Source organism: Aquarana catesbeiana, linkage group LG10 (assembly GCF_042186555.1).
Source record: "Aquarana catesbeiana isolate 2022-GZ linkage group LG10, ASM4218655v1, whole genome shotgun sequence".
Lineage (NCBI taxonomy): Eukaryota > Metazoa > Chordata > Amphibia > Anura > Ranidae > Aquarana > Aquarana catesbeiana.
In genome coordinates this window covers 119935471-119960203 of record NC_133333.1, presented here as the reverse complement: position 1 = coordinate 119960203, position 24733 = coordinate 119935471, and positions in this window count along the sequence as shown.

Here is a 24733-nt window from a genome sequence, read left to right as displayed (position 1 = left end):
GGGAGGGAGGGTTCCAAATGAGATTTGGCCCCCAAAAAAGCCTCTTGCACCCTGCATGAATTTAAGGCCAACAATAACATTTGTACACATTTTAGGGGGTGTTTAGGGTAAGCACGACAATGAAACTGACAAAATACATTGTTAACCACTTACCGACCGCCTCACGCAAATATACTGCGGCAGAATAGCACGGGTAGGCAGAGTAACATATGGGTACGTCACTCCCCTACCGCGGGCGGGGGGCGCGATCGCGCCCCCTCCCGGTGCCTGAGGCGGTCGGCATTGTTCCCGGAGCGATCTGTCCTGAGCGTCGGTCTGGCGTCAAATGTAAACAGCAATTGCACCATGCATGTGAGGTATCACCACGAAGGTCAGATCGAGGGCAGTAATTTTAGCAGTAGACTTCCTCTGTAAATCTAAAGTGGTAACCGGTAAAGGCTTTTAAAGGCATTTAAAAATGTATGTAGATTGTCGCCACTGTGCGCAATTTTAAAGCATGTTGTGTGTTTGTAAAGTATGTTCATGTGTTTGGTATCCATGTACTCGGCCTAAGATCATCTTTTTTATTTTATTAAACATTTGGGCAATATAGTGTGTTTTAGTGCATTAAAATTTAAAAAATTGTGTTTTTTCCCAAAAAAATGCGTTTGAAAAATCGCTGCGCAAATACTGTGTGAAAAAATGACCTACCACCTACCATTTTAATCTGTAGGGCCTTTGCGTTAAAAAAAATATAATGTTTTGGGGATCAAAGTCATTTTCTTGCAAGAAAAAATTATTTTTTCATGTAAACAAACAGTGTCAGAAAGGGCGTCTTCAAGTGGTTAGAAGAGTGGGTGATGTGTGACATAAGCTTCTAAATGTTGTGCATAAAATGCCAGGACAGTTCAAACCCCCCCCCCCGCAAATTACCCCATTTTGGAAAGTAGATACCCTTAACTATTTGCTGAGAGGCATGTTGAGTCCATGGAATATTTTATATTTTGACACAAGTTACTGGAAAAAGACAATTTTTTTTTTTTTTTTTTGCACAAAGTTGTCACTAAATTATATATTGCTCAAACATGCCATGGGCATATGTGAAATTACACCCCAAAATACATTCTGTTGCTTCTCCAGAGTACGGGGATACCACATGTGTGAGACCTTTTGGGGGCCTAGCTACGTACGGGACCCCGAAAACCAAGCACCGCCTTCAGGCTTTCTAAGGGTGTACATTTTTTATTTCACTCCTCACTGCCTATCACAGTTTCGGAGGCCATGGAATGCCCAGATGGCACAAAACCCCCCAAATAACCCCATTTTTGAAAGTAGACACCCCAAGCTATTTGCTGAGAGGTATGGTAAGTATTTTGCAGACCTCGCTTTTTGTCACAAAGTTTTCAAAATTGAAAAAAGAAAAAAAAATACAATTTTCTTTTCTTTCTTCATTTTCAAAAACAATTGAGCGATACAAAATACTCACCATGCCTCTCAGCAAATAGCTTGGGGTGTCTACTTTCCAAAATGGGGTAATTTGGGGGGGTTTTGTGCTATCATGGCATTTTATGGCCTTCGAAACTGTGGTAAGTAGTGAGGAGTGAAATCAAAATTTACATCCATGCCGGGCTTTACAATACGCCACAAACTGCATCTTTGGAAGGCAGCTGGTAAAGGTGGAGTTCAGTTACTACAGCAAATACAAAACTCAAATGAGTGATTATACGGTACCTCCCAACTATTTGAGATGGGAACGAGGGACACCTATTAGCAAAGTACAAGTGCTTCCTTGATCTATCTTCCAACCTAATTGGCAAGCAAAACTAGGAAAACCTCTATTCCATTTGAGTCGATTAAGGCTTGTTTCCAGTTGATCTCTGGTGAGTGTATTTGCTGGTGGAGGCTCACGGATGGTGGATCTGATTTTACAACACTGAGTGGAGTATTGATAGTTTGGCTTAAAGCTTTATATTCATACACTTTTGTGCACATCTATTGCTGTGTGGTAATTGCCTCCTGGGAATGCATCATCTAAGGTGCCTCTTGTTGCTGCTGATCGACTATCCATGAAGGAAGTTGGTGTGATTCCAGCAGTGTTTCCTGTGGCTCCGATTACTCTACTAAGCCTGTTTTGACCCCCCTGAATAAGGGTGGTCGCAGGCTTTCCGGTAAGCCTCCGTTGCTTTATTGTCAGGTGGTGGGCAGCACTAGCGGTGAAAATACAGACCTAGGGTCTTGCATTGGACATCTCACTTTTGGACTTTATCTCACTTTATGAATTGTTTTACACATTATTTTTTAATTATTTATGTTTTTGTGATATTTTTATCTGCACCACCAATTGATTATTTTTTATTAGATGTTATTATCTATCATTTCATCTGATGCTAATATTAATTATTTATTTGAATTTATTCGATATCATCAGTTATTTCTGTACGTTATTGATTCATTGCTATATCACACACACTACTTGTGGTATTTGTCCAGCGCTGCACTCTATCTCTCTATCCTCTTTTCTTGTGCCCTTGTATCGGGGTTACAGTGTTCAGCTCCAGGACATCCTTCACGGTTTTTTCTAACATTTTTTATTTTTTTACACTATTCACGCACCTAGCGCAATTCTTTCTTTTATATTTTATTTAAACCAAAATTTACGCCTTTAGAAATCCTGAAGGCGGTGATTGTTTTTCAAGGCCCCATATGCAGCATAGGCTCCCAAAAAGTCCCACATTTGTGGTATCCCCATACTCAGCAGAAGCATCAGAATGTATTTTGGTGTGTAATTCCACATATGCCCATGGCATGTTTGAGCAATATTTTTTTTAATATCATTTAGTGACAACTTTGTGCAAAAAAAAAAAAAGTTTGTCATTTTCCCACAACTTGTGGCAAAATATAAAATATTCCATGGACTCAACATGCCTCTCAGCAAATAGCTTGGGGTATCTACTTTCCAAAATGGGATCATTTGGGGGGGTTGTGCCATCTTGGCATTTTATGGCCTTCAAAACTGTGATAGGTAGTGAGGAATGAAATCAAAAATTTACGCCCTTAGAAATTCTGAAGGCGGTGCTTGGTTTTCGGGGCCCCCGTACGTGGCTAGGCTCCCAAAAAGTCCCACACATGTGGTATCCCTGTACTCAGGAGAAGCAGCAAAATGTATTTTGGGGTGCAATTCTACATATAACCATGGCATGTGTGAGCAATATATCATTTAGTGACAACTTTTTGTAAAACAAATTTAGTTTTTTGTCATTATTCAATCACTTGGGACAAAAAAAATAAATATTCAATGGGCTCAACATGCCTCTCAGCAATTTCTTTGGGGTGTCTACTTTCCAAAATGGGGTCATTTGGGGGGGGTTGTACTGCCTTGCCATTTTAGCACCTCAAGAAATGAGATAGGCAGTCATAAACTAAAAGGTGTGTAAATTCCAGAAAATGTACCCTAGTTTGTAGACGCTATAACTTTTGCGCAAACCAATAAATATACGCTTATTGACTTTTTTACCAAAGACATGTGGCTGAATACATTTTGGCCTAAATGTATGACTAAAATTGAGTTTATTGGATTTTTCTTATAACAAAAAGTAGAAAATATCATTTTTTTTTCAAAATTTTAGGCATTTTTCAGTTTATATCGCAAAAAATAAAAATCACAGAGGTAATCAAATACCATCAAAAGAAAGCTCTATTTGTGGGGAAAAAAGAGCGCAAATTTTGTTTGGGTACAACATTGCATGACCGCGCAATTACCAGTTAAAGTAGCGCAGTGCCAAATTGTAAAAAGTCCTCTGGTCTTTAGGCAGCCAAAAGGTCCGGGGCTTAAGTGGTTAAGTGACCGAAAAAGGGGAGAAACACACATATAGGAGAGTTCGAGCTGCGCACCCCAAGATATATGATAAAAATACGGGAAGTTCCCCCAGGGAGGTTTAATGCAGCAAAATAGGTCAGTCAAAGTATAAAAATTATATAAAAAGGGCTTTATTGGATAAATTACAAATGCATGTTAGTGTTAAAATATAAACTCTGGTTTGGAAAATACAATAATCATATCATATTGCAGCCAAGCAACCATATAATCATACAGCATAACATGAGTGGTTGAACTGCATGAAAGTCCAGACGTATCGACCTATTTTGTCATGGTCTTCTTCTGGGGAATGATTGACTCTGCTGAAGAGTGAAATGAAAGAGCTTGCAACCAGAAATTTTAAAATCCATTGAAGGATCCAGTGGACTCCATGGCTGTCCCAGCCTCTCCAGGAGAGGAAATACGGCCCAAGGGGCTTACAAGAAACCACACTGTGAGACACCCCCCCAGGGGAAGGAAAGAGAAAAGCGGCACATTGAGCCGAATCTGTTGTGGGAAACATCCATCCAGGTTGTGCAAGGGATCGTGGCACAGTGGTATTTCCTCTTCTGGAGAGGCTGGGACAGCCATGGAGTCCACTGGATCCTTCAACGGATTTTAAAATTTCTGGTTGCGAGGTCTTTCCTTTCACTCTTCAGCGGAGTCAATCATTCCCCAGAAGAAGACCATGACAAAATAGGTCGAAACGTCGAGACTTTCATGCAGTTCAACCACTCATGTTATGCTGTATGATTATATGGTTGCTTGACTGTAATATGAAATGATTATTGTATTTTTCCAACCAGAGTTTATATTTTAACACTAACATGCATTTGTAATTTATCCAAGACCTTTTTATATAATTTTTATACTTTGACTGACCTATTTTGCTGCAATAAAACCCCCCTGGGGGAACTTCCCATATTTTTAAGTGGTTAAGTGACTAGGCTAGGTGTGTATGGGCCCAGGATAGAATGCTGGGGAGGTTATTGAAGGAAAATATGCATGAAGGACAAAAAAGGAGCATTAAAAGCTTACAGCATGCATGAGGACAAAGAGGACAATCACAGCACAATACATTAGCAAACATTAAATACATAGAATGTGATGTTAATGGATAAAACTTAACTTAATATAGTCCTTCTGCAGGACCCGAATTATGGCAGAACAGGTCTCTGGAATATGGAATAATGATTCCCAGAGCCTGGGGGGGAGATGCCGGTCGTAAACTTAATATCATGGAGACTTCTCCCCGTCGCCAAGTACCACAAGGTGACGACGAACCTTTGCTCAGGAGTGATGGCTTGCCGCATGCAGGTATCCTGCTTTGTAATATAGGGGGTAAGCAAAGCCAAAAGATGGTGAAAAGCGGGGTCTGTCATTCGGAGATAATTCCTGAAATCGTCAGGATTATTCTCTTGGAGCTCCCGCAGCAAAAGCACGTGAGAGAATTGGTCATGATTAAGTAACCAATTCTTGGTCCATGAACTCCTCCCCCTGTTCATGGACTGGACTTGGGTCAAAGCAAGAACTCCAACACCAAGCCCAACAACAGCACGAACTCTACGGCGAGTACGTAACCGCAACATGGCTAGAAAACGGTCGGCTGCTCAGAATGAACTGACAGAACGCATTGAAAATCAGAAAGGACCTGAGAAGAACGAACTGAAAATCAGAAACGAGCGGACAAGAACGCTCTGAAAAACAGAAGTGAACTATAAATAAAACGCACTGAAAGACAGGAACGAACTGACAACACGCACTGAAGAACAGATACGAACCGACAAGCACAAACTGAAAAGCAGAAACGAACTGAAAAGCACCAGGCTGAAAAGCGCAAATCGTCTCTCACCAAACTTCTACTTACACGAGATAAACACGAGATTAGCAGAAGGCGCATAAAGGGTGGCGCACTGGATATTGAACTTCCTTTTTATATGCTCGTCCTATGTACGTCACCGCGTTCTCATGCTTGGAATTGTTGGCCTACATTTGTGTGACCGTGTGTGTGCAAGACGTATATGTATATGTCAGCGCTCAGGACCAATAGTATGAATCGTATCAATATGTCCAATAAAGTAACAGAAAGTCTATAAACAGTCCGTAGTGATGAGTGGATATGGTGATCAGGGAGATCTTTAGTGGAAACCAGCGCTAAGGGCAGCTTTCATGTTGAGCGAAGTCAGCTCTCCAAACAACCATAAAGAAACAAGAAAAAGAAAGTGCCTCTGAGTGCAAGTATTTAATTATGGGTAATAAGCACGTATTCACACTTACATCAAGGTAAATAGAGTACAGCTCCAGTGGAGAGAACATCCTAGGTAAGTCCTGCGTCCATGTGCAGATGGCTGCAATGTTGCTCCGAGGGGATGGCCGCGGACCTCCGCACGGAGTAGCAGACTGCTGGGCTGCTGAGCTGGATGGGGACTTCTGCGATCCGGCAGAGCGCTCGTGGACGTGTGACGTCACCAGGATGACTCATATGAACGGGAACACACGACGCGTTTCAGAGCATGAAGCTCCCAGTGGGCATGCGCGCTCCTTTATCAAGTGTGGATAGGACGGGAAGAGTAGGGGTTTAAATAGCTCTGTATTACGGGCCAACAATTACTTCAGCTGGACAAGAGAGGAGCATGGACGTACTGACAACAGGATGACGACATCATCGTCATCTGGGACGGCCCATTATCCTCGGTCGATTGTTTTGTCTCCTATTGTAATGCTAATGATCTGGGTCTCTCGTTCACATTTGTACACAATGCAGAAAGTCTCCCTTTTCTAGACCTTGAACTTTTTCATGACCAGAATCTTATTCTGTCACGAAATTATACCAAACCCACTGCTGGGAATTCTTATTTACATTTTAATAGCTGTCATCACCCACAGTGGGTTAAAAATATTCCCAAAGGCCAGTACTGCAGATTAAGACAAAACTGTACTAGGGATTCCGACTACATTTCCCAAAGTGTGCACCTCAAAAGTAAATTCTTGGAAAAGGGGTTTCCTGAGAAATTAGTAGATCAAGCCCATGCCATTTTTCTTTCGGGCAAAAAACCTAAGACGAAAAAACCATCTGACAGTGACACTGTACGGTTTATTGCCAGATACCACAGTGAATATAAGAAAATGGAATATATATTCAAAAAACACTGGAATATCTTAAAACAGGATCCACTCCTCAAGAATAATCTTAGCAACACACCTAAGGTTACTTAAAGAAGGGCCCCAACACTGAAAAACAAGATAGCGCCCAGTAAACTGAAAACCGCCAAACCTGAAAATCCCTTGTGTTTGATTCCCCTTATAGGTATGTACAGGTGTAATAAAGCCTTATGCAAGACCTGTGCCTTTGTGAAACATGGCCAGCGTAGTTTTCAACACAAAGATAAGAGTTATCAGCTAGAGGGATTCTATAACTGTTCTACCGACTACGTAGTCTACTGTCTAACATGTCCATGTAAATCATTATACGTTGGTCGCACAATTTGCCCATTGCGACAACGCTTAGGTAAACATCGTCGATTCATAGAAAAAGGCTGCGACGAACATAGTGTTCTTCGCCATTTTCTGGAGCACCACAACCAATCTACTGTAGGCCTACAGGTGTGGGTGATAGAATCAATACCACGTAAATTGCCTGAAGCTGAACGTTTCTCCAAACTATGTGAACGTGAAACGTTTTGGATTTACACCTTAGACACTTATGCACCTAATGGGTTGAACGAAGAATTAGAGGTTAATACCATCATATAGCATCACACTATAGTCCTTTATCTCACTGTCTCTACTGGTTCCCTTTTTTTTTTTTTTTTTTTTATATAAATTTCATATACACACCCTTTGCATGTGATATACTGTTTTTGGTGCAGGTTTGTCGTATTTTATGTATTTTTAGGTAATTTTAGCTATTTTATAATGTATATTATTCTCTCTTTTTAGTTCATTATCTCATGCATCACGATTGTAGATGTGGTGTCTTATTGCCACTGATTCTATATACAAAAGTCGCTGACACATGGGATATGAATAATAGAATAATTTTATTCAAATCATGTTTCATTTTTTATATCCTATAATCATTTTCATAATTTTTAATATCAGTGAGATACAATCACTTGAATTTGAGCACACATTGTTGTGCTTTTTAATTATAGCCATTGTTATTACTGTCAATGTTTTATTATTATCAGAGTTACTTGATCCTTTCAATATATAATATACCCTATTTAGATAACTTATTCAAAACGTATAATACATAATAACTTGCTGAGAATCATCAATTTATTGTTGTTTAAAGATTTATTTAAAGATTTGTAGATATCCTTGACATGTTTTAATGTTTATAATAGCAGCCCATCCTGTTGTCAGTACGTCCATGCTCCTCTCTTGTCCAGCTGAAGTAATTGTTGGCCCGTAATGCAGAGCTATTTAAACCCCTATTCTTCCCGTCCTATCCACACTTGATAAAGGAGCGTGCTTGCCCACTGGGAGCTTCGTGCATGCTCTGAAACGCGTCGTGTGTTCCCGTTTATCTGAGTCATCCTGGTGACATCACACATTCACAAGCGCTCTGCCGGATCGCGGAAGTCCCCATCCAGCTCAGCAGCCCAGCAGTCTGCTACTCCATGCGGAGGTCCGCGGCCATCCCCTCGGAGCAACATTGCAGCCATCTGCACATGGACGCAGGACTTACCTAGGATGTTCTCTCCACTGGAGCTGTACTCTATTTACCTTGATGTAAGTGTGAATATGTGCTTATTACCCTTCATTAAATACTTGCACTCAGAGGCGCTTTCTTTTTCTTGTTTCTTTATGTGTGTATGCAAGACAAGTTTGAGCCAACAACTATCGAACAAAAATCCACGGTCTTATTGTCGGAAGATTCAATCGTGTGTACGCGGCATTAGTCTTTTTCCCCGGGTTTACCTGATGATCTGGCAAGTAACACACCTCCTGTATTAGAGTGCCCCCATTCTGATGAAGGAGCACAGGGGCACAGCAGACAGCAGCATTGTTAATCTGGGGGGGATGTTAGATGTACTAGCAGGTTAATATACGCTAACAAATTAAAACCATACTCCAGCTCATACTGCAGTTACATGAGCAGTTACAGCAACAGATTTTTTTCTTTTTATTTGAGATGAAGGGTTTACATGAATAAATAAAAGCTGACCATTTTAAGCACCCCTGTCAGTGGTAAATGGTTTGTCTCAACACTCTTAACTGATACATTTGAAGGAAAGCTTGTTCTGTTGAAAAACAACAGACTTACTGGCCAGATCACCAAGTGAAAATAAAGGAAAAAAGAAATGAATGTAACATTCACATAGAAGAATTGGTAAGCTGCAATATAATAAATGTTTGCTTTTGGGTTTAATAGTCCCTTAATAGTTTCCATTGAGGTCTATGGGGCCAAAATTGCCCTGGGATTAAATCAAAGTAGTATAGCAACCTTTCCCAAAATCGCACATGCTTAGTCACATTAATGTGAACCGCCAATATTGAAAACAATGGAATTACCATTGTTATGCGATTCTGTGTTACTCACGTAGCATCTAAAAATCACACGAATCACAAAGAACCAAGCTTAACGCCTGGTTCACACCTATGCATTTTTTTGTGCGTTTTCAGTTTTGTAGAAACACACTACAGTCCATTTAACATGGTTTTCTATGGGTCATGTTCACATCTGTGCATTTTATGGAAAGGGTCAGGGACTTTTTTTCTAGTTTTCGGTTCCTAAGATCAAAAACGTGTATTAAAAAAAAGCAAAATGCACCTGGAACATGCAAACTGCAACATGCATAGGTGTGAATCCAGGCCTTAAGCTTGGTTCATTGTGATTCGTGTGATTTTTAGATGCTACGTGAGTAACACAGAATCGCATGACAATGGAAATTCCATTATTTTCAATATTGGTAGTTCACATTAATGTGACTGAGCATGTATGGTTTTGGGAAGGTTGCTATACTACTTTGGTTTAATTCCAGGGCAATTTTGGTGCCATAGACCTCAATAGAAACTCACATAAATCACATGTACATGTAATTCTGATGTGATCTGAAAAGCAATTTCATGTTTTTGTTTTGTTTTTTAACCCATAACCCTCCTCCCAGGGAAATCATTGATCCTCCTCTAAAGAAGGAGTAGCACAAAAATGCACAGTCATAAAATCGCTAATAGCTTCAAAATTGCAAAGAAGTTGCATTACATAATCGCACCTTGAATTAGATCAAAATCTCATTGCACTATTGTGAACCAGGCCTTAAAGTGGTTTTAAGGGCAGAAAGTTTTTTACCTTAATGCATTTTCTGCTTAACCACTTCCTGCCCAGCCTATTGTTAAATGAAAGTTGGGCGATACCTTTGTCGATCTGGGTGGACATCATATGACATCCTCCCGCAACAGGCCACGCTGTGGCGCAATCTGTCACCGGCTGTGTCCACCGTTTTTTGGGCAACCTTGAGGTCTATGTGCCATTTTTTTCTTTCTAAAAAAAAAAAGCAACAGGACATTGTAATTTGCTGGCAATCTAAAACCCTTATTCCCTGTGTTAAAAATAATCACTGGGCTTTATGGAATTAAAAATAAATAAAAATTTGCAGTTGTACATGTTCCCCAGTCCCCCACCTCCTATGCTATTTTTTTGACAACCCCTTGCCTATTATCCCAGAAAATGGGCATTTTTAATTAGACAGTTTCAGCTCCCATTGATTTCAGTTGGGTTCAGGTTTGGTATCTAAACTGCTTTAAAGTTTAGTGGACCATTGTCAAACCAAACCTGGGGCAGTTTCGGCTCATTGCCATCTTCAATCACTCTGTCCAATAACTGCTGCTTGTCATTTCTCAAGGTGTGTTTCCTGATGGTGACAACATGTATTTGCAATGTGTGTCTGCATGGCCACTTCTATTATCTGCTGGGAAAATTTGTCGCAGGGTGACAGCTGGGAAAAAGGAACAGAGCGCTGACACTTTCTGTAACAGTGCCTGCACAAAGATATTCATGGCAGGATCGCCTAGTATTATTTAAATGAAAGCTGCAGATTTAAATATATTGAGAATAACTTTTGAAATGAACATTAACATGTTGTGCTTTAAACAAAATGTGATCTTACTGATTGGGTTTACATATACTTCATGTACATGTACACACAGCACCCCATATTGACAGAAAAACACAGAATTGTTGACATTTTTGCAGATTTATTAAAAAAGAAAAACTGAAATATCACACGGTCCTAAGTATTCAGACCCTTTGCTGTGACACTCATATATTTAACTCAGGTGTTGTCCATCTCTTCTGATCATCTTTGAGATGGTTCTACCCCTTCATTTGAGTCCAGCTGTATTTGATTATACTGATTGGACTTGATTAGGAAAGCCACACACCTGTCTATATAAGACCTTACAGCTCACAGTGCATGTCAGAGCAAAGGAGAATCATGAGGTCAAAGGAACTGCCTGAAGAGCTCAGAGACAGAATTGTGGCAAGGCACAGATCTGGCCAAGGTTACAAAAAAATTTCTGCTGCACTTATGGTTCCTAAGAGCACAATAATCCTTAAATGGAAGATGTTTGGGAAGACCAGAAGCCTTCCTAGAGCTGGCCGTCCGGCCAAACTGAGCTATCGGGGGAGAAAAGCCTTGGTGAGAGAGGTAAAGAAGAACCCAAAGATCACTGTGGCTGAGCTTCAGAGATGCAGTCGGGAGATGGGAGAAAGTTGTAGAAAGTCAACCATCACTGCAGCCCACCACCAGTTGGGGCTTTATGGCAGAGAGGCCCGAAGGAAGCCTCTCCTCAGTGCAAGACACATGAAAGCCTGCATGGAGTTTGCTAAATAACACCTGAAGGACTCCAAGATGGTGAGAAATAAGATTCTCTGGTTTGATGAGACCAAGATAGAACTTTTGGCCTTAATTCTAAGTGGTATGTGTGGAGAAAAACAGGCACTGCTCATCACCTGTCCATTACAGTCCCAACAGTGAAGCATGGTGGTGGCAGCATAATGCTGTGGGGGCGTTTTTCAGCTGCAGGGACAGAACGATTGGATGCAATCGAGGAAAAGATGAATGCGACCAAGTACAGGGATATCCTGGACGAAAACCTTCTCCAGAGTGCTCAGGACCTCAGACTGGGCCGAAGGTTTACCTTCCAACAAGACAATGACCCTAAGCACTCAGCTAAAATAACGAAGGAGTGGCTTCACAACAACTCCGTGACTGTTCTTGAATGGCCCAGCCAGAGCCCTGACTTAAACCCAATTGAGCATCTCTGGAGAGACCTAAAAATGGCTGTCCAGCAACATTTACCATCCAACCTGACAGAACTGGAGAGGATCTGCAAGGAGGAATGGCAGAGGATCCCCCAATCCAGGAGTGAAAAACTTGTTGCATCTTTCCCAAAAAGACTCATGTCTGTATTAGATCAAAAGGGTGCTTCTACTAAATACTGAGCACAGGGTCTAAATACTTAGGACCATGAGATATTTCAGTTTTACTTTTTAAATAAATCTGCAAAAATGTCAACAATTCTCAGAACCACCCCCACTCTTCAAAAGGCCTTTCTCTCCATGGCTGCATGCAAAATGCAGGAAATGGAGGAGGGTCAAAGCCTCATCTGTGAGGAAATTATGTATCTGACCCTAAATAAGGGGTTGAGGGGCCAACTCAAGACCGTCGTCCTCCTCCTCCTCCTCCACCTCCTGCCACAACTCCAACACCACAGCCACAGCCTGGAAGGAAGAGTGGAAGGAAGAAAAGAGTGTGATGGCCTGGGTTCAGTCTGGTCTGACAAAAGAAGCAGGCTGTTGTATGACCACAGCCTGGGGGCATACCGCATATACTTGAGTATAAGTCGATCCGAGTATAAGTCGAGGCCCCTAATTTACCACAAAAAACTGGGAAAAACGTATTGACCTGAGTATAAGACGAGGGTGAGAAATGCAGAGGGCCAACAATGCCCATCTGCAGCTGCATGCCTCCCTGTGTCCTGTGCAGCCTACCTGTATCCTGTGCATGTGTCCTGTACATGTGCATGTGTCCTGTACATGTGTATGTGTCCTATGCATGTGTCCTGTACATGTGTATGTGTCCTGTGCATGTGTCCTGTACATGTGTGTGTCCCTGTGTCCTGTACATGTGTCCTGTACATGTGTATGTGTCCCTGTGTCCTGTACATGTGCCCTGTACATGTGTATGTGTCCCTGTGTCCTGTGCATGTGTCCTGTGTGCATGTGTCCTGTGTGCGTGTGCAGCCTACCTGTGTCCTGTGCAGCCTCCCTGTGGCGATCTCCATCCTCCAATTAGCGTGTGATAATACACTTCGGCGGCCATTCCACTGTTCAAAAGCCACACCTCCTCCTCGTCTGTGATAGGCAGAACACTCAGTGGTCAGCCTATCATGGACATTCTCTCATTCTCATACCACGGATGAGGATGAGAGAATGTCCATGATAGGCTGTACACTGACAGCTGTTCAGCCTATCACAGACGAGCAGGAGGCGCGGCTTTTGAAAGCTGGAATAGCCTCCGAGCGAATTATCACACGCCCGCCGCCGTCTGCCTGCATGACACACTGATCATGCAGACAGACAGCGGTGACTCGAGTATAAGTCGAGGGGGGAACTTTCAGTCCAAAAAAAAGGGCTGAAAAATTTGACTTATACTCGAGTATATACGGTATATGTCATCTGCTGCTGTTCCTGATCTCTTGGAGTCCTGGATCAGATTGTGCTTACTATTATATGGACTCCTCAAGCTCCCAATTTTGCCTGTAAAATAGTTGATGTGTGCCCTGGGGTACAGAGGCTTCGCCCATTTCACCAGTTTTTCCAGCGTTGCCTTCTTCTTTATTTTCTTATGACCCATAATAAATGGGTATTTTTGATTCACAAATACTTGCCTATGTGTTTTACTTCAAAAATGACAGTTTGTCAGTAGGCAGGTACATGTCCTAAATACAATGTCAAACTAATAAGGGACACCAACCAACCTCCTTGAGGTTAAAAAATACAAGATAATAATGGTGTTGTGGTAACTTGACACAAATAACGAAAAAAATATCATGGAGATCACTGGAAAATAAAAAAAAAAAAACAGGAGATCTTGATAAAAAAAAAACACCAAAAAATAAAATCACTATAAAAATAAATAACAAAGATTATTATGGAGATCTGACGAAAAAAATAACTAATATTATTCAGGAGATCACGAGAAATAATAAAGAAATCAGTTTGTCAGAACTCTGTGTGAATATCAGCAGCAAAACAATTTCATTATTCTAGCATTATAAAGAAGAAGAGAATGCACTGCATTAAAAGATTTTAAAATTTGCAGCGTGATGAATGTGCTATCTCCATTACAAACGCTAGTTTTATCAAAACGAGCGCTTCCGTCTCCTACTTGATTCAGAGCATGCGTGGAATTTTGTGCATCGGAATTGTGTACACACGCTCAGAATTTACGACAACGGATTTTGTTGTTGGAAAATTTGAGATACAGATCTCAAATTTTGTTTGTCAGAAATTCTGACAGAAAATGTCCCATGGAGCCTACACACTGTCGGAATTTCTGACAACAAGCTCCCATCGAACATTTGTTGTAGGAAATTCCGAGCTTGTGTATGCGGCATTAGTCCTCGATGAGGTATTTAAACTAAACGGCAAGAGTCCATATTAACATCAACCATGTGAAAATTGTGTCTTCATGCGGTGTGCACGCAACCCCCACTGGGTGTACCCTCACCTTAGGGGCTTAAAAAATAAGCCTGTAATTGATAGCAAGAGTTCCTCCTTTGCAGGACACTTCTCCCGATAATAACCCAGCTCAGAGGCCACTATTTTCTCCTGGTATGTTCAGAGACTCGCCTCATATACATCACATGCGGAAAAATGACAGAGGCAGGCAATAGCGTAATAACATTTAAAAAAATGTAATTGCAAACAGAACTCCACATACATACAACTCACATTTTAAATAAATAAAAATCGCCTTTAACCGCTTGCCGACCGGCTCACGCCAATATTCGTCGACAGAAGGGCACGTACAGGCAGATTAACGTACCTGTACTTTGCCCTTTAAGAAGCAGTTTGCAGGTGCACGCACGCCTGCCGCAACCTCCATTCTGCCTAGTGACAGGACACTGATCACCGCTCCCTGTAATCGGGAGCAGTGATCAGTGTCATGTCACACATAGCAACGTCCCCCTCACAGTAATGCCCCGTACACACGGTCGGATTTTCAGATGGAAAATGTCCGATCGGAGCGTGTTGTCGGAAATTCCGACCGTGTGTGGGCTCCATCGGACATTTTCCATCGGATTTTCCGACACACAAAGTTGGAGAGCAGGAGATAAAATTTTCCGACAACAAAATCCGTTGTCGGAAATTCCGATCGTGTGTACACAAATCCGACGGAAAAAGTGCCACGCATGCTCAGAATAAATAAAGAGATGAAAGCTATTGGCCACTGCCCCGTTTATAGTCCCGACGTACGTGTTTTACGTCACCGTGTTTAGAACGATCGGATTTTCTGACAACTTTGTGCGACCGTGTGTAGACAAAACAAGTTTGAGCCAACATCCGTCTGAAAAAATCCTAGGATTTTGTTGTCGGAATGTCCGAACAAAGTCCGACCGTGTGTACGCCCTATAAGAATCCCTCCCTAGGACACACTTAACCCCTTCACTGCCCCCTAGTGGTTAATCCCTTCACTGCCAGTCACATTTACAGAGTAATCAATGCATTTTTAATCGCACTGATCGCTGTATAAATGTGAATGGTCCCAAAATCGTGCCAAAAGTGTCTGATCTGTCCGCCATAATGTTGCAGTCATGATAAAAATTGCTGATTGCCGCCATTACTAGTAAAAAAAAATCATAAAAATGCCATAAAACCATTCCCTATTTTGTAGACGCTATAACTTTCTTGCAAACCAATCAATAAACGCTTATTGCGATTTTTTTAACCAAAAATATGTAGAATACATATCGGCCTAAACTGAGGAATAAAAATGTTTTTTTTATATATTTTTGGGGGATATTTATTATAGCAAAAAAGTAAAAAATATTGCGTCTTTTTCAAAATTGACGCTTTTTTTTGTTTATAGCACAAAAAAGAAAAAACGCAGAGGTGATCAAATACCACCAAAAGAAAGCTCTATTTGTGGGGAAAAAAGGACATCAATTTTGTTTGGGAGCCACGTCGCACAACCACACAATTGTCAGTTAAATCGACGCAGTGCCGAATCGCAAAAAGTGCTCTGGTCTTTGGGCAGCCAAATGGTTCAGGGCTTAAGTGATTAAAGTGATTAAAGTGCTTTAGTGCTGAGGTTTGATAGAGTCACCTGTGGTTCGGTACTGCAGCCCCCTGTCCTATGCCAGCTCTGCAACACTTCCTGGTACCTCTCTCGTCAGCCGATCAAGCTCCTCCTACCGGTTTCATCACAATCTTGTGACTTCCTCTGGGAATTCTGATTGGCTGACATTTTTTCAATGCTATATGGAATATAGTTAGTACAGCAAGCTCCTCATTTTTTGTTGTTCAGCGCGCTGGATTGAAAGAAAAAAAGATGAAAGTGTGTACCATGCCTTAGGGGATCCACTTTAACTTTCTGAAGTCCTCAGACATACAGTGTCTCACAAAAGTGAGTACACCCCGCACATTTATATATATATATATATATATATATATATATATATATATATATATATTTATTATATCTTTTCTTGTGACAATACTGAAGAAACACTTTGCTATGATGTAAAATAGTGAGTGTACAGCTTGTATAACAGTGTAAATTTGCTGTCTCCTCAAAATAACTCAACACACAGCAAATAATGTCTAAACCGCTGGCAACAAAAGTGAGTACACCCCTAAGTGAAAATGTCCAAATTGGGTCCAAAGTGTCAATATTTTGTGTGGCCACCATTATTTTCCAGCACTGCCTTAACCCTCTTGGGCATGGAATTCACCAGAGCTTCACAGGTTGCCACTAGAGTCCTTTTGCACTCCATGACAAGGCAAGACACACTTGTCTTTGTACTCCTCACCTGGTTGCCACCACACATGCTTGACACCATCTGAACCAAATAGGTTTATCTTGGTCTCATTAGACCACAGGACATGGTTCCAGTAATCCATGTCCTTAGTCTGCTTGTCTTCAGCAAACTATTTGTGGCTCTTGTGCATGATCTTTAGAAAAGGCTTCCTTCTGGGACGACAGCAATGCAGACCAATTTGATGCAGTGTGCGGCGTAAGGTCTAAGCACTGAAAGGATGACCCCACACTCCTTCAACCTCTGCAGCAATGCTGGTAGAACTTATACGTCTATTTCCCAAAGACAACCTCTGGATATGATGCTGAGCATGTGCATTCAACTTCTTCGGTCGACCATGGTGAGGCCTGTTCTGAGTGGAACCTGTCCTGTTAAACCGCTGTACGGTCTTGGCCACCGTGCTGCAGCTTAGTTTCAGGGTCTTGGCAATCTTCTTATAGCCTAGGCCATCTTTATGTAGAGCAATTTTTTTTTTTTCAGATCTTCAGAGTTCTTTGCAATGAGGTGCCATGTTGAACTTCCAGTGAGCAGTATGAGAGAGTGAGAGCAATAACACCAAATTTAATATACCTGCTCCCCATTCACACCTGAGACGTTGTAACACTAACGAGTCACATGACACCGGGGAGGTAAAATGGTTAATCGGGCTTAATTTGGACATTTTCACTTAGGGGTGTACTCACTTTTGTTGCCAGTGATTTAGACATTAATGGCTGTGTGTTGAATTATTTTGAGAGGACAGCAAATTTACACTGTTATACAAGCTGTACATTCACTACTTTACATTGTAGCAAAGTGTCATTTCTTCAGTGTTGTCACATAAAAAGATATAATAAAATATTTACAAAAATGTGAGGGGTGTACTCACTTTTGTGAGATACTGTATATTATTTACTTGTACTACTTTGCTTTGCACCATACCCTTTGAAATTTTCCACAGTTTGTCATGTTACAACCAAAAACGTAAATGTATTTTATTAGGATTTTATGTAACAGACCAACACAAAGTGGCACATAATTGTGAACTGGAAGGAAAATGATAAATGGTTTTAAAATTTTTTTACAAATGAATATCTGAAAAGTGTGGTGTGCATTTGTATTCAGCTCCTTTTACTCTGATAGCCCTAACTAAAATCTAGTGGAACCAATTGCATTTAGAAGTCACCTAATTAGTAAATAGAGTCCAGCCGTGTATAATTTAATCTCAGTATAAATACAGCTGTTCTGTAAAGCCCTCAGAGGTTTGTTAGAGAACCTTAGTGAACAAACAGCATTATGAAGGTCAAGGAACACACCAGACAGGTCAGGAATAACGTTGTGGGGAAGTTTTAAGCACTGTTCTATCCATCATCCAAAAATTGAAAGAGTGTGGCACAACTGCAAACCTACCAAGACATGGCCGTCCACCTAAACTGACAGGCCGGGCAAGGAGAGCAATAATCAGAGAAGCAGCCAAGAGGCCCTTGGTAACTCTGGAGGAGCTGCAGAGATCCACAGTTTAGGTGGGAGAATCTGTCCACAGGACAACTATTAGTCGTGCACTCCACAAATCTGGCCTTTATGAAAGAGTGGCAAGAAGAAAGCCATTGTTGAAAGAAAGCCATAATAAGTCTTGTTTGCAGTTTGGGAGAAGCCATGTGGGGGACACAGCAAACATGTGGAAGAAGGTGCTCTGGTCAGATGAGACCAAAATTGAACATTTTTGCCTAACAGCAAAATGCTATGTGTGGCGGAAAACTAACACTGCACATCACCCTGAACACACCATTCCCAATGTTAAACATGGTGGTGGCAGCATCATGTTGTGGGGATGCTTTTCTTTTACAGGGACAGGGAAGCTAGTCAGAGTTGTTGGGAAGATGGATGGAGCCAAATACAGGGCAATCTTAGAAGAAAACCTGTAATGCCGTGTACACACGACTAGACTTTTCGACAGCAAAGGTCCGACGGAACAAATCCGTCGGACAATTCGATCGTGTGTGGGCTTCATCAGACCTTTTCTGTTGAAAAATCTGACGGACTTTAGAAATAGAACATGTTTCAAATCTTTCCGACGGACTCGAGTCCTATCGAAAAATCTCTTTGTCTGTATGCTAGTTCGATGGACCAAAAACGTCACAAGTTCAGCTATTGGCTACTGGCTATGAACGTCCTTATTCTATTCTGGTTGTACGTCATCACGTTCGAATCAGTCGGACTTTGGTGTGATCATGTGTAGGCAAGTCAGTTTCATTGGAACTCCGCCGGAACTCTGTCGAAAAGTCCTTTGGAGTTCAGTCCGTCGAAAAGTCTGCTCGTGTGTACAAGGCATTAGAGTCTGCAAAAGACTTGAGAATGGGGCGGAGGTTCACCTTCCAGCAGGACAATGACCCTAAACATACAGCCAGAGCTAGAATGGAATGGTTTAGATCAAAGCATATTCATGTGTTAGAATGGCCTAGTCAAAGCCCAGACCTGAATCCAATTGAGAATCTGTGGTATGAAAATTGCTTGAAAAGGAAGTAGGAAAGTATGAGTAAATGGGATAATTACGCACTATAAATTAAAAAATGTATGTTTAAAATCTCCTCCTCTGGGGAAGTGGTTGGGCAATGGCTGGAAGGGTAATTCTTTTAGTGTCTGTATGTATATAAAAAACATTTAAATAAAGAATATTCAATATAAAAAAAATCCACTTAGACAGAGCTTGAGCTATTTTGCAAAGAAGAATGGGCAAAAATGTCACTCTCTAGTTGTGCAAAGCTGGTAGTGGCATCCCCAAAAAGACTTGCAGCTGTAATTGCAGTGAAAGGTGGTTCTATAAAGTATTGACTCAGGGCAGCTGAAGACAAATGCACACCACACTTCAAAAATTGAAAACCATTGATCATTTTCCTTCCACTTCACAATTATGTGCCATTTTGTGTTGGTCTATTACATAAAATCCCAATAAAATAAATTCACATTTTTGGTTGTTACATGACAAAATGTGGAAAATTTCAATGGGTATGAATGCTTTTTCAAGGCACTGTACATGTTTAAGATCATGCACATGCTCATAATTCTGAGCAAAGGCTCACTGCAAAATGGTCATTAGCATGCACATGCAAACACATTAGCATGCAAAACGGAATGTGAATATTTGCACACGCATGTGCATGCCCATGTGTAACATATGCTTGTGCGACTTGCATATGCGTTCACTTCTACGTGCGAGCACGGAAGGATGGGGTGCTTAAATTTTTTTTTTCACTGTCCCTTCATTTTAATTTTTATTTTATCACTTTTATTCACTTCATTCACTTTTATTCCTATTACATGTATTTTTTTTATTTTTACACTGTCCCTTTATTCATACATTTTTTATCATTTTTATTCCTATTACAAGGAATGTAAACATCCCTTGTCAAAGAAATAAGTATGATAGGTCCTCTTTATTGAGACACCTGGGGTCAAAAAGACCCCAAATCTCTTTTACCTTTAAAAGCAAAAGATGATGCTTTACTATGGCCTGGGAACTGTAAGTGACGTCAGACATCACTCCAGTCCTCCAAGGGCATAGAGACAAGTGGTGGCCATCTTGGCTTAATTCTTTTCCATACCCCCTAACGGCAGCATCAGATCGTTCCTGGGCTTTACCGATCTGTTAGGATCCCATGGCAAATCCGCCCATGGGACCACTTTTAATCGAAAAGAGAATTGGCCATAGTAAAGAAAAAATACCAAGGTTATGGCAGCTAGCTGCTGCCATAACCCTGGTATTTAATGTCAAACAAATATTGGTATTTTTACTATGGACCAGTCGGCAATATATCTGCAGGGACACAATCAGCTCTGTGATAAGACAGCCAGAAATATGCCTCCAGAGACATGATAAGTACCATACTGACAAAACCATAAACAGGTCTGCAGAGACACAATCATTACCATACCAACACATCCGGAAATATGTCTGCATATATAATGACACGGTTGGTATCATACTGGCACAACCATAAACATGTCTTGAGATACACAGTCAGTACCATACTAACACAACCAGAACTATGCCTGCAAATACAGAAACAGTACTGTACTGACAAAACCAGAAACATATTTGCAGAGACACAAACAACACCATCCTGACACAAGCAGAAACCTGTATGCAGAGAAACAGTTTGCATTGGCAAAGCACAGGTCCACTCTTAAATGATAAATAGAGCCTTGGCAATCGCACAGTAAAACTTAAGGAATCTCCAATGGTAAAATTTGGTGTGCACGAGAAGACATTCCACAACCATATGCAAACACTGCGGCTGACAACTTCCAGTTCTTACATAGTTACCTAAGTTGAAAAAAGACACAAGTCCATCTAGTTCAACCAATAAAAGGGGAAAAAAATCATACAATCCCATATACACAATCCTATACCCATAGTTGATCCAGAGGAAGGTGAAAAACCCCAGCAAAGCATGATTCAATTTGCTCCGGCAGGGGAAAATATCCTTCCTAATCTCCCCAGAGGCAACCGGATATTCCCTGGATTAACTTTACCTATAAAGTTCTCTTTACCTCCTAGTCCCAGATGGCACAATAGACCACCTCCCTCAGTCACATCTCCATGTACACAGGATACCCAACCCAAGTCTAGCTCTACTTATGTGCAATCACATTATGCATATAGTAGGGGCATATAGTAGGATTACATTATTGTGTGTTATATATTAAACAATAACACAATTACCATGGACTACTCGTGCTCTAAACAATTGTACCAGTCAGAGAATTTGCTGGTTCTTGTGTCTTGCTGAACCCCGTGTTAGAATAGTGCTGTAGCAAAAAGGATGGTCATGGTTATCAGGCTTCATAAAATGGGAGTTGTTTGGGCCCAAAGCAGTCATGAGGCTGGCACATATTTACACATTTAGATATAATGGATTTTTTTATAAAAGTGTTGGAAACTATATGTGTAAAAATCACATCTAGAAATTAAAGTGGTTGTAAAGGCACAAGTTTTTTTATCTTAATGCATTCTATGCATTAAGATAAAAAGCCTTCTGTGTGCAGCATCCCCCCACAGTGCCTCTAATACTTACCTGAGCTCCATCTAGATCCAGCAATGCTGCAGGAGTGACCCGGCTGCCCGGGACTCCCCTCCTCATTGGTTGAGACATAGCAGCGGGCGCCATTGGCTCCCACCTCTGTCAATCAAAGTCAGCCTGCCAATGTGGAAAGAAAGGGGGCTGGGCCGGTGCATGGCTTAGTGTCTAAATGGACACAGGGAGCTGTGGCTCAGCTTGGGTGCCCCCATAGCCAGCTGCTTGCTGTGGGGGCACTTAGCAGGAGGGAGTGGCTAGGAGCGCCAGCAAGGGACACGGAAAGAGGAGGATCTGGGCTGATCTGTGCAAAACCATTGTACAGAGCAGGTAAGTATAACATTTTTATTAACTAAAAAAAACAAGACTTTAGTATCACTTTAAATCTTTGTCCCAGTTGACATCTGCTTTTAATGTGGCAAAAAAGGTTTGGGCACTCCTTGTCTGAAATGTTTGTATAGCATAGAAACATATTTGTATATTATATTTTCCTGGAATCAGACTGACAAAAATCTGATCATGAAGCAGAATCCCCTATGGTCATTAAGTAATAAAAAGGTTAACGAGAGACCGGTACACTGTACGAATAAAGTAAACAGCGGAATCCCTCTGGACTAATCACATAATTGCTTTCTACATTAGCGTCTATTCTCTACTATTCAAACCTGTTAATATTCTCTGACTGCACCCTATTGCCAATGCTTTCAAAATTGTTTTTGACAGAAACATTACAATATTAATGTAAAATACCCCGGAGCACACACATAATTGGAAAGCACACTGATATTACAAATTTGAGAATGACATTTTAGCTTATTCCTGCAATGAGACAAAGAAAGTTGCCCAATGTAAATGGTAAAATATATGAGAAAATATATGGGGAAGTTTTAGAAAATATCTGTATTAATCGTTCATAAAAAGTGATCAGGTTTTTCTTTAAGTGATAAGTGAAAATAAGCAAAAGTGAAGATAGTCCAAATTAGCTAACACACAACACTTTATAATGCATATTTATCTAACAAATTATTTTCATTATTCATTCTCAGACACAGTTCTATTACATGAGTGTAGGTAGTTGGTTCCAAAATACCTTCTTGTAAAGTTCATATGACTTGCTTGGCTGGTTAATTATGTCCCTACAAGTTGACAGCACGCCTGAGGGCATAAAGAAAATGCTGGTGCACTGAAGGAAAGCCTGGAGTGTAGGAGAACCCATCATCAGGGTGAGCAGAAGAATAGCAAAACACAGAAAGAGAACAAAGAGCCCAAGAAAATCAGAGTAAACTGGTCATTGTTCACTCCTAGATGGCCATATGATGCAACCAGGTGGATGAGCGCCCTGCAGGTAGTCCCCTATCAGCTGACTTGTAGGAGGAGCATAGACCAAAAACATGAATTTCCAGCCAACGTTTATGCAACTCTGTAGCCAACTGGAAACCAAAAGATGGCTAGGGACAGTACATGAAGCAAACCTTATTCCCTTGTTAAACACACATGCATGTGGCTGATCAGAAGTTGCATTCCTGTCAGGGGCTGTCAGCCTGCAGTGAGCTAATATGTATGGCACAGGAGTCAAAAATTAAGAGATGAATATTAAAACAGAGACCTTTCTCGGTAGAGCTGAAGGGTTTAAAGTTTGACTGAGATTTTCAGATTGGGGTTTGACGGAAGTACACTTTTTACCAAAGAGAAAAACAGCTGCTCTTGAAGGACATTGAGAGGTTCACAGTCATTGTTGGTGGACTTTTTGGTGAGCTTTGTTGCTCTTGGAAAGACTGAAAATAGCAATGTCCTATAGAAACATCCATCTTTTACCATGCCAATCAAAGCAGCATTATACCATATGTAGCCAGGTCCCAGGGGGCCCTGAAGCCTAATGGTGACCTCCAGAGTTAGAGACAGCTGACATCCTTCCGTGTAGACTGGGTTACAAGACATGGTGGGTATAATGTAAGATGAAATGGTGGGCGCCAGACACATTTTGAATGCAAAGAGATTTATTGTCTCTTGAACAGAACTTTGGGGAGAGAAGTGAAGCGCCCTACTCCCGTAGGAGTGGCTAAAAGTTCATTCTTCCCTGAAGTGCCTTCCATTACCCCCTTTCCCTCAAAGACATGACACGCAGACAGTCATTAAACAGTTGAACTATGTACATCTCTATTGCGGTTCCGTGTTAAATGCTGCATTGCACCGGAAAGTCACTCTGAATAACTTCCAGTGGTTTTGAATGATGAGAAATACAACATTGAATCCAGAATAAACAAAACCTTCGTTAGTAAAGCTTCTATCTGGCATGAAATCTCATGATGTAATCCATCTTTCCTTCCTCCTGTTAGCCACCACTTCCTGACTGCACAGTACTTCTGGTTTAACTCCATGAATGATACTCTGAATAAAGTCCAGGAGATGACTTTTGGATTCCTCCAGGGTATTAGTTCTCTAAGGCCCAGCCCTGTTCTCCTAAACCCGCACACTAATCCCTATAAAGTCTTTAGAAGCACTGTTCCCCCCTCGCATGTGTTGCCGAGCGACCATCCATGAAGCACATAGAAAAGTCTTCTCCCAGTCTCCTTTTTGTGTCAGTATAGCGACTGTCCCATAAAGAATCTCCCGCAGTCTCTTCTCCACCTGCATCTCTCCTTCATAGCATGCTTCCCTCTCCCCTGCAGGGGAGAGCACCAAAGCTGTACCCGAACTACATCCTTCCTCCTGGATCTCTCAAACTCCCATGCACCGAGAACCCCAGGAAGCATGTGACCAAACCTTTTATAGAAGTCCCGCCTCTACCCAA